The 11,416-nt window shown below is 41.8% G+C and overlaps 1 pseudogene; it reads right to left on the reverse strand.

The window, feature by feature from the left end:
- Nucleotides 1-293: 293 nt before the first annotated feature.
- On the reverse strand, nt 294-6,871 carry LOC102397159 (annotated as a pseudogene).
- Between the last annotated feature and the right edge of the window lie 4,545 nt (nt 6,872-11,416).

Below are 11,416 nucleotides of genomic sequence, written 5' to 3' on the forward strand. Positions count from 1 at the left end.
GTATATATGTTTGTATGTGTCTCTAATTGTGCTTTTGTGTCTCTGGCTAGCTATGCATGTTTATATGTGTCTATGTTTATATGTGTCTGCTTGTGTGTTTCCATGTGTCTGTGTGTCAGTCTGTGTCATTGTGGGTGGTCTATATGTCTGTGTCACTATGTGTCTGAGAATGCATCTGTGTGTGTATGGCTGTGTCAATGTACAGATATGGAGCATCACTTGGGCTGACCCTCAGAGGGTGAGGCTTACAGGTCGAGGTGTACACTCCAGTCTCCCACTTGGATCAATCGTACTCAGTTGAGCGCTCCCTGGTAGTAGGCTTTGTCCACCACACCAAACATCACCATACTGCCCTTCCTCTGCATCTGTAGAGAGAAAAGAAGGGGATATCTTTGGAGGACAGTAACAACAGCACTGTTGGAGAGCTTGTGTTTGTGCTTGTCTACCCACCAAGGCCGTAATAAGGTCTCCATTTATAGATGCAGATTTCAAGGCTAGGAGCGACTGAGAACCATACTGATGTCAGTAACTGGCTAATAAGTGGCAGAGAGGAAGTTAGAAGTTGAGTCACATGACCTGGCTCCACCCACCATGTCTTCTGAAGAGGCCCAAGACCTCCTGCTACCTGTGTGCTCAGAAATCATAAGATGACAGGGTGCTGAAGAGTTTTTGCTTTCCCCTTGTCCAGCTTGACCTACAAGAACTTTTAGAACTAACACCCAAAAAAGACGTCCTTTTCATTATAGGGGACTGGAATGCAAAAGTAGGGAGTCAAGAAACACCTGAAGTAACAGGCAAATTTGGCCTTGGAATACGGAATGAAGCAGGGCAAAGACTAATAGAGTTTTGCCAAGAAAATGCACTGGTCATAACAAACACCCTCTTCCAACAACACAAGAGAAGACTCTATACATGGACATCACCATATGGTCAACAATGAAATCAGATTGATTATATTCTTTGCAGCCAAAGATGGAGAAGCTCTATACAGGCAGCAAAAACAAGACCAGGAGCTGACTGTGGCTCAGACCATGAACTCCTTATTGCCAAATTCAGACTTAAATTGAAGAAAGTAGGGAAAACCACTAGACCATTCGAGTATGACCTAAATCAAAACCCTTATGATTATACAGTGGAAGTGAGAAATAGATTTAAGGGCCTAGATCTAATAAATAGAGTGTCTGATGAACTATGGAATGAGGTTCGTGGCATTGTACAGGAGACAGGGATCAAGACCATCCCCATGGAAAAGAAAGGCAAAAAATCAAAATGGCTGTCTGAGGAGGCCTTACAAATAGCTGTGAAAAGAAGAGAAGTGAAAAGCAAAGGAGAAAAGGAAAGAAATAAGCATTTGAATGCAGAGTTCCAAAGAATAGCAAGGAGAGATAAGAAAGCCTTCCTCAGCGATCAATGCAAAGAAATAGAGGAAAACAACAGAATGGGAAAGACTAGAGATCTCTGAAAGAAAATTAGAGATACCGAGGGAACATTTCATGCAAAGATGGGCTCGATAAAGGACAGAAATGGTATGGACCTAACAGAAGCAGAAGATATTAAGAAGAGATGGCAAGAATACACAGAAGAACTGTACAAAAAAGTTCTTCATGATCCAGATAATCACAATGATGTGATCACTGACCTAGAGCCAGACATCCTGGAATGTGAAATCAAGTGGGCCTTAGAAAGCATCACTACGAACAAAGCTAGTGGAGGTGATGGAATTTCAGTTGAGCTATTCCAAATCCTGAAGGATTATGCTGTGAAAGTGCTTCACTGAATATGCCAGTTAATTTGGAAAACTCAGCAGTGACCACAGGACTGGAAATGGTCAGTTTTCATTCCAATCACAAAGAAAGGCAGTGCAAAGAATGCTCAAACTACTACACAATAGCACTCATCTCACACGCTAGTAAGGTAATGCTCAAAATTCTCCAAGCCAGGCTTCAGAAATATGTGAACCATGAACTTCCTGATGCTCAAGCTGGTTTTAGAAAAGGCAGAGGAACTAGAGATCAAATTGCCAACATCCACTGGATCATGGAAAAAGCAAAAGTGTTCCAGAAAAACATTTATTTCTGCTTTATTGACTATGCTAAAGCCTTGACTGTGTGGATCACAATAAGCTGTGGAGAATTCTTAAAGAGATGGGAATACCAGACCACCTGATGTGCCTTCTGAGAAATTTGTATGCAGGTCAGGTAGCAACTGTTAGAACTGGTCATGGAACAACAGACTGGTTCCAAATAGGAAAAGGAGTACGTCAAGGCTGTATATTGTGACCCTGCTTATTTAACTTATATGCAGAGTACATCATGAGAAATGCTGGGCTGGAGGAAACACAAGCTGGAATCAAGATTGCCAGGAGAAATATCAATAACCTCAGATATGCAGATGACACCACCCTTATGGCAGAAAGTGAAGAGGAACTAAAAAGCCTCTTGATGAAAGTGAAAGTGGAGAGTGAAAAAGTTGGCTTAAAGTTCAACATTCAGAAAACGCAGATCATGGCATCCGGTCCCATCACTTCATGGGAAATAGATGGGGAAACAGTGGAAACAGTGTCAGACTTTATTTTTTGGGGCTCCAAAATCACTGCAGATGGTGACTGAAGCCATGAAATTAAGACACTTACTCCTTGGAAGGAAAGTTATGACCAACCTAGATAGCATATTCAAAAGCAGAGTCATTACTTTGCCAACAAAGGTCCGTCTAGTCAAGGCTATGGTTTTCCCAGGGTCATGTATGGATGTGAGAGTTGGACTGTGAAGAAAGATGAGTGCCAAAGAATTGATGCTTTTGAACAGTGGTGTTGGAGAAGACTCTTGAAAGTCCCTTGGACTGCAAGGATATCCAACCAGTCCATTCTGAAGGAGATCAGCCTTGGGATTTCTTTGGAAGAAATGATGCTAAAGCTGAAACTCCAGTACTTTGGCTACCTCATGCGAAGAGTTGACTCATTGGAAAAGACTCTGATGCTGGGAGGGATTGTAGGCTGGAGGAGAAGGGGACGACAGAGGATGAAATGGCTGGATGGCATCACTGAATCAAAGGACATGAGTCTGAGTGAACACCGGGAGTTGGTGATGGATAGGGAGGCCTGGCGTGCTGCTGTTCCTGGGGTTGCAAAGAGTCGGACATGACTGAGTGACTGATCTGATCTGCTCTGAAGGTACTGTGGATTATGCATCTGTCCAGGAAGACAGAAGCCAAAACACAGTCTTGCTTGCAGGGATCAATGAAACTGCTGCCTGGAAAAATCACTTTTGGGGATATGTGTGTATTTGTGCGAGTGTGTATGAGAGAGAAAGAGAAAGAGGGGAACTACTAAGTACTTTGGGGAGGCAGGCCATGTGTTTTATGAGACTCTCAAAGGCACCCTAGAGTGAGAACTCATTTATGAGGCCCCTTGACATCTCTGGCCTCTAGTTTCCCACTCTGGATACCTGAAGCCTGTGACTGCCCCCAGCATCCCCAGATCACTTTCATCCTGTCCCTAAACACCCTACAGCAATTTCAGTCCTGAAAAGCCTAACCAGCTCCACCGTTTACCACATGTGTGACCTCAGCAAGGCCCTTGCTGTCTGTAACTCAATTTCCTCATATGCCTCATAAGCTAATCAGACCATCTGCTGTGTGTGGTTGTTGCAGGTTTTAACCAATTATTACCTGAAAGTACCTGGAACAGTCTGTGAATATAAAAATGGGTGTTTGTTTCCCCTCTTCTCACTCCCAGCAAAATGAACCTTGAACTGCTCATGGGCAGAGGAGCTGCAAGTCCACACCTCAAGTCACTCTCTGGGTTAGCTAATTTGTTTGCTCGTGTGTCACTACAGGCACTGCCTCCCCAGGGACAGGATCCTGTGGATAAGATGGCGAATATCTATGGGAGTTAGGCTAGGAAGGGTCCTGTCAGATGGTCCTGCATCTGTTTTGCAAGCAGGGGTCACTCCATAGCCAGTACTGACTCAGCTTCTCTTTACACATTACCCGAATGGTGTTATAAGCAAGAAATCCCTTCATGCTCCCAGATCCATAGGCGATCCTGAAGGTCTTTTGTGTAGGCCAGAAGGTAGAAGACTTGAAATGTCTGAACCTAACTTGTATAGCTGAAGACACAAGAGATGAGTGCCATCATGTGTCAAGGATGGAAACAGGGCAGCAGGGCAAGTGAAGGATGGTCCGGGTAAGGGGTGTCTGTACTCACAGTAGGCTGGACTGGGGCAAAAGAGGGAGGGCACCCACAAGTCAGATGAACCTGTGTCAAAGATAACCTGGAATTCCTGAGGGGGTGTTCCAATTGTGATGTTACCCCCATAGAGTATCTACAGGGAGAAGGAGGGAGTGGGTTAGTGCAGAACTGGCTACCCTCTATTCCCACACTGATGTATCCCTTTGGTGTCATATATCTCTTGAGATCACTTTCCAACCACTGTGAAGCTCACAGCCTTTCATCACAGAGGTGCTTGCATTTGATTTTTTTTCCTGTGTTACATTGTATGCAGGATATTGATTCTATAACCAGGCGTTGAAATGGTACCTCCTGCATTGGAAGCACAGAGGCATAACCACTGGACCTCCAGGACCCTTGGACACCCAGGGAAGTCCTGGTGCCTTCATTTGAGAAACTCTGTAGTCTGTTCAAACCCAGTCTTAGCACCCACTTCTCCAGGAGGTCCTTCTTGATCAACCTCAGCCACTCCCTCTAAACTCAGACCATATCCAATCAACACCACACAGGTGACCCTTTCATTTGACATGTATTTACTCTTTTACTATCATTCAGGCTGGCATGGGCATTCTTAAAGACAAAATAAGCCCTTTTTCTCATCTAAAAACAGTAACCACTGCGTTAGATTCTGATGGCCTTACACAGAATACGGGTTCAGTAATTTTTTACTGCTGTGGTGCTTGCATCTGTGGAAACTGAAGTCCTCTGCCTGGTTATTCACAATTGCTTTGCAGTTGGGTCTACCTTCTGATCAAAGATGGTTCACTCTTCATCTGTAACTAATTGACTGCCTTAGTTCAGAAGGAACTGCTGCTGCTGCTGCTGCTGCTGCTGCTAAGTTGCTTCAGTCGTGTCCGATTCTGTGCAATGGCATAGACAGTAGCCCACCAGGCTCAATCATCTCTGGGACACTCCAGGCAAGAACACTGGAATGGGTAGCAATTAGTTCTCCAATTCAGGAAAGTGAAAAGTGAAAGTGAAGTTGCTCAGTCCTGTCTGACTCTTAGCGACCCCATGGACTACAGCCTACCAGGCCTCTCCATCCTTGGGTTATTCCAGGCAAGAGTACTATAGTGGGTCATCGTTGCCTTCTGCTCAGAAAGAACAATCTCCCTCAAACTAATCACACATCTTTGACACAGAAATGGATGTTTATCTGCCACCTGGTAATTTCTGGGCCCAGTCACCAAGACAAGAATTGAGAATGATAGTGCCTTCTCCTCTGTGTGGGGCCCCTTTAGCCTACTGTGTCTGCCTCCTGCAGGAGCCACAGCCCCAACATCCCACGTGGCACCTCTAGATGAGCCCCAGTGCTAGGTTAGAGCACCAGGGGACGCTGTGGAGCGCTATCCTCCCAAAACACTCACATCCATGATGTTCCTCAGGGGGTGTATAGTTATATTTGAGCCCCAAGAAGAAATCTAAGACAGTCTGTAAGCATGTTCCTTCAGGAAATTGTTCAACATGTTTTTTTTTTTTTTTACTTAGGGTATTTCTCATGGTCTTCACTTTCCTTAGAGGTATTCCTTCACTGAACATTTGACAAAGAAAACGAAGATGCTACATTCAGCTGTCAGTGTTAAGGTATAACTGTCATTATGTGGCACTGTGTATTTGATAATCATTTCTTTGAGTCACCTTATTATAAGAATTTTATGCATATTCTATGGAAAAGACATAGGTTTGAATAAAGATTCTGTTCTGTAATATTGGATAAACCATATGACCATGTGGGGTCTCAGTCTCCCCTTCGGTAAAATGGTGGAATGTAATGATTCAAACCCTCTAAATAGCATATCTTGGGGATAAGTGAAGTGATGGATATAATGATGGATATAAGGTGACTGATAAATAGGAAGTCTCAACAATGACACTAGCATTGCTGTTGCCATCCCACTGTATCCTTCTCATAGAAGCTCAGGTAAGAAGGTAGAATGGGGATTACTATCCTCTTTTACAAGGGAGGAATTTGAAATGCAAGAGGTTTGTGAATTGGCTGTGGTCACACTGCTTGTCAGATATAAAACACTGTATAAGTAGCTCTCCCAATCTTTCTCCAGATTGAAAGAGAAGAGAGAGTTGGAAAAGAATCCAGGAGACAGGGAACACGTTCAGGAAATGTATAAAATTAAAAGAAAAGTGAAAAGAAACACTACAGAAAGAAATACACTCACAGAGATTTCTAAAGAGACGGAGAGATAAACGATAGTGATACAGAGATGCAGACATAGGCATATATACACTGAAGTAGAGAGGGAACAAAGAGGACATGCTAAATAAAAGGTAGAAAAGTGCTATTCCACAGGACAACACCTACATCTGCGTTGACTGTGCACTGAACAAGGAGTTCCAATTTCAATAGGTCATTACATGACTGGACCCAAGAGTTGGGCAACTATACAAATCTACATCAAGAACCTTGGGTCCCACAGTTCCTATTGCAAAGTACTTATCAATAAGTAAGGCTTGAACTTTAAGATTGTCAGAGAAATATTCCATTCCATTCTAAATCTGATGAGTAGAATAATAATCAGATGAAAAGAAAAATCACAGAAAGCAAGACGATGTGGCTTACAGTCTCCATACTTACATGACTCTGCAATCTGAGAAGTCCAGCAGCCTGAGGAGCACAAGCCACTTCATGCTTCTTTCCTGGCTCCAAGGACTCAGGGAAGATCAGGTTCTTAGCATGTACTGGTGACCGGAAACCCCTAGTTATATATGCTCTGACATGCCCTAGTTTAGCCCTTTAGGCCAATAATAGGTCTGAAAAAACACAAAGGTCTCAATAAAATCTTTATCTTCAACAGTGTCCTTGGTGAGTGGACTTTGAAGCTTCACAGAATACAGAGAACTGAACTGTAATCTCTTCCTTGAAGGTTGGCTGGAAAATCAAACTGATCTGCATGGACATCTAAGAAGATCAAGAACCTTGCATACTTGGAAAAAAAAAACTGCTAAGAACATCTTAAAAATGGATACTAAGGGATACTCAGGCTCAACCATCGTGCTTTCATGTCATCTTCATAGCCACTTCCTGAGATATGCATTGCTGTCTTCATTAGAGAGGAGATTGCTAGGAGGATCAGTTGTCAAATGGCAAAGTGAAGACTTCAGGGACAGTCCAGGGATATACAACAGGCTTTAGGTAGTGGGTCTAATGGCAGACATCAGAGGCACCTATGATGCCAGGCTGCATCAAAGATTTAGGGCAGAGTGGTGCTTCAATGGCATGGTTTCAGTATTGGAAGAAATGTCATATGCATTCACAAGATATTTTATATCATCCAACAAACATACAAGGAAGAACTGTGTGCTAGGTTCTGGGTTAAAGGCTTCAAAGTCAAAGTTGATCAAGACATAAGTTATATTTATCTTAAGAAAGCTAGCAGTCTAGTTCTCACAATGTTATGGCCCCAGGAGGCAGGAGATATGATACTAGGACTAGGTTGCCATGTTGAACCCTGGGCTGCACAGGGCTTACCACTGGGAGCAGCCTTTCCTCCACTTCACCTATGCTGGAAAGCAGACCAGTTGGCCATGTTTTCAAGAGAATCAAAAGTTTGGATATTTACGTACAACCTACTGATTTTAATGTTAGAAACTATATATATATATATATATATATATATTTTTTTTTTTACCCGAAAAAACAGTGAGAATGAAATCTCCACAGAGATGTGCTGGAATCAGGCTTCAGTCTCTGCAGGTTTTTATTTCTCGCCTAGAGTTGGGAGTGCAGTGGGGACAGAGAGGAATTTAATTCACATTGGTTGATTTACAAAGAGACTGAATGCATACTGAATATGTGTGTTTCCTTTCTATTTATAAAGAAAGATCATCAGGGACATACAAACCAACAAAATTTAACTGCTGAAGATAAATGGATATATTTCTGATACAATTTCCCCATAGGGTCTATGACTTGAAAAATTTTGTCTGCCAAACCAAACATACAAAAATATAATTTTGAAATGTCTTCTCAATCAAAGAAGACAAAACAACTGTGGCTGCCAAAGTAAAGAAAATCATGTTTAAAGACGCATCCAGGACTCCCAGGGCCTATTCCTGCATGAGATCTATCCATGCCTGTCCCTTGAATACAATAGGAGCCTCTCCTGTTTCCAGGTGACTTTAGATGGGGCACTGTGACTTAATCCTCATTTTTGCATGTTGTTTAAATTCAGTTCTGGTGGTTAAATCCGAACAAGGGGAATATGATGTCACTGACAAATGAAACACACATATGCCCTTTGAACTATGGTGTTGGAGAAGACTCTTGAGAGTCCCTTGGACTGCAAGTAGATCAAACCAGTCCATCCTATAAAAAAAAAAAAAAAAAAAAAAAAAAAAACAGTCCTGAATATTCACTGGAAGGACTGATGCTGAAGCTGAAGCTCCAATTATTTGCCCACCTGATGGGAAGAACTGACTCATTGGAAAAGACCCTGATGTTAGGAAATATTGAAGGCAGGAAGAGAAGGGGAAGTCAGGATGAGATGGTTGGATGGCATCACCAAGTCGATGAACATGAGCTTGAGTAAGTTCCAGGAGTTGGTGATGGATAGGGTAGCCTGACATGCTGCAGTCCATGGTGTTGCAAAGAGACCAACACGACTGAAGGACTGAACTGAACTCAACAAATTGAGCACAAAGACTGATAAATCAAATTGCATCAAGTTGGTGGCTAGCTGCCCATAACAACACATTATATAAGTGGCTTTAAAATTCAGAATTATGACTGCATTCAGAGTGGAATATCTTCTAGAGGAAAAACAAAAATACTGCCCATCCAAAACAAAACCAAAAAAAATCAAAAGAAAAACAGGAAAGAAATCTGAACCTATATTCAACAATTTATTGTTCCTCATAACTTCTGTTATTGTGACAGAATCATTTGTATGTTAAGAGGTAAAAGCAAGACAATAATTAAAACTAATGTTCTGAAGTAAGACTTTCAGTGGACAGAAAAAGAGGTTCACACATAACATAAAGGACTTTAATTCAAACCCTGCTGTCTTAAATCTTGAACTGAAAGCATAAGCTTGTACCAACTAATTGTTGGGGATTTTCTCCCTGGGACTTGGAAGCGACGAACCTGAAAGAATGGCACTCGGACAGTCTCTTGCAAGGACTGACAAGTTTATTTCTTCAGTCAAGCCTTTTTATAGAAGCAGGAACAAAGAGCTTAAAGTATATGGCCAGCAGAGCGCATATGGGGTTAACACATAATCAGTAAAAACATTTCAAGGACAGCGCACTCTAAGTGACTCATGTGCTTATCCCACAACCCGTTTTCTTAAGTAACATCCCTATTTATTATTAAATCTTGGCGCCGAGCATAACCAAAGGCAGGAGATGTTTTTCTGTCTGCAGTACACAAAGCCGGGTACTTCTGGCCCTTTGCCATTTTCCCAAGGACTTTCTCCTAATACGGCTATTTTGTACTATGCTTCCCAACACTAATTATATTCATTTTTATTTTATTTTTTAAGGAAAATGTGTACTTCTTACTCTGACCAATGTAAAGCCTACAAGCATTGACAACTTGATAACAGTGACTATTCTGAGGTCTACCATGTAGCTTCTAAATACATTTCCCATAAGATGATGCATGGATTCTTATTCAAGAGATGGCTGATTTCAGGACTGGGTAAAGAAATGCACAAAATAATCTTGGGAATCATGAAGGAATAGAAAGCTAAGGCACTTCAAAGCCCAATGGGGACTGGACAGAAAGTTTAGGAAACCAAACGTCTACCACTTTGTTGGGCAGAACGATGTTTCTGCTCCTTAACACATTGTTTAGGTTTCTCATAGCTTCCCTACCAAGAAGCAAACATCCTCTAATTTCATGGCTGCAGGGACCATCCATGGTGGTTTTAGAGGCTAAGATGAAAAAATCTATCACTACTTCCACATTGTCTCCTTCTCTTTGCCATGAAGGATGGGGGTGGATCCCATGATTCTAGATTTTTAATATTTAATTTTAAGCTGGCCAAATGTGTCCAAATGTTAATAGGCAACATCTAATTTGTCACAGTGATAGTTTGCTAGGGCACAAACTCACCATTCTGAGCACTCAGAAAAGAAAATAATCATCAATATTTAAGCTTTTTTTGTATCCATTAAGCATATGTTATGTAACTACAAACAGTTCCAGGAAAACAAGCTAGACTGTCCCTTCTGGGGGTGATGAGAGAGTGATGGGGAGCAGCTATAATACAGATGAAGCCTCAGTCGCTGGCCTGAAGCTCACCTCCTGCTGTGGAGGTCTGGTTCCTAATAACCACGGACTGGTACTTGTCCTGACCCACTGTGCTGGTATTGCAGACTCCTGCTCTAAACCCAATAGTGGAACATTCTGTAAGGCAAACCATCCTGCTACCTCCCAGTTTCTGAACAAATAAATGGCATTAATATGGGGAGAGGAACAGTTATTTTGTCTTAAAGGAGAACAACCAAGTGCAACATATGACTACATTCTTTCAATAAACTGTGAAAACTGCTTTTTGAGAATCAGGGAAATTTGTACATGGACTGGATATTAGATGTTAATTTTTTTTCAGTTTAGAATTTTATTACAACAAATCTGCCACTAGATGTTAATTTTATTGGGAACAAAACATTTTTTCACACCCTATAATTTTACCCCAAACACTCATTATGCATATTTTGTGAAATGTTCATCTCATCCCTAAAACACTTCAGGAAACATGTATAAGGAGTAAAAGAGAGAAGGAAATGACGGTCTATCTTGATTTAAAAACAGATCTGCATAGCTGCTATAGATTGAATTGTGTCCACTCTTGACTCCCAATGTGATGATATTAGGAAGTAGGGCCTTTGGGAGGTACACAAGTTGACATGGGGTTTTGATGGTGTTTCCTCATGATGGGATTATCCTCTCCCTCTTTTTCTCTCTTATTCTCCCTCTTCCTCCTTCCCTTCCCCCGCCGCAAATGAGAACATAGCAAGGAGAGAAATATCTAATGCAAGTCAAGAATGTCTTCTCCGGGAACTCAGTTATCCACCAACCTTGATGTAGCATAGTCTCCAGTCTATGACAACCTGTGGGACTAAGACGTTAGTTTTGTAGTTATTGATGCCAAATCATGAAATGTAGGGTTCATGACACTGTTCTTTCTTATATTTGCTATGTTTGAAATCGTTTTCTAGTAAGAAGTT

This window comes from Bubalus bubalis, chromosome 5 (genome assembly GCF_019923935.1).
Source record: "Bubalus bubalis isolate 160015118507 breed Murrah chromosome 5, NDDB_SH_1, whole genome shotgun sequence".
NCBI lineage: Eukaryota > Metazoa > Chordata > Mammalia > Artiodactyla > Bovidae > Bubalus > Bubalus bubalis.